Raw genomic sequence first — 500 nt, forward strand, 5'->3', positions numbered from 1 at the left:
AAAAAAAATGGATAAATATTCTTTGCATCTCATAATTAGACATCCTTGTGTGCAAAAGTTCCAATTTCTTAAACCATTGCAACACTACTCTGACATCTTCTAACAAATGTGACAACTCTTCAGCCAATTAACAAAGGTAAATTGAATTAATCAATCAATACAAAGATAAACCATGTGTAAAAATATCAACCTTAGGAAGAACTAAAGCGAACATACCTCACTCAGCGAAAATGATTGCAAGAGAAATCTTATGTGTCCTGACATTTGAGAAGTTATTAGAACCAATAACATAATAACTCAGCCTAAAATAGAGGTGTGTTTTCTAATGGTTGACATTGGTCAGTTAGATTTCAGCTAGCATAACTGACTTCCCAACTCTCTCTTACTCGAGCTCCTCCTCTTCTTCTTCACAACACGCACAAGTCAGTAGCCACCAATACAGCACACATCCAGGGCTGCTACAAGTTCAACCACTATCATGGTTCCAAAATTCAAGCAAC

This window comes from Juglans regia, chromosome 13, assembly GCF_001411555.2.
Source record: "Juglans regia cultivar Chandler chromosome 13, Walnut 2.0, whole genome shotgun sequence".
In the NCBI taxonomy this organism is placed as follows: domain Eukaryota; kingdom Viridiplantae; phylum Streptophyta; class Magnoliopsida; order Fagales; family Juglandaceae; genus Juglans; species Juglans regia.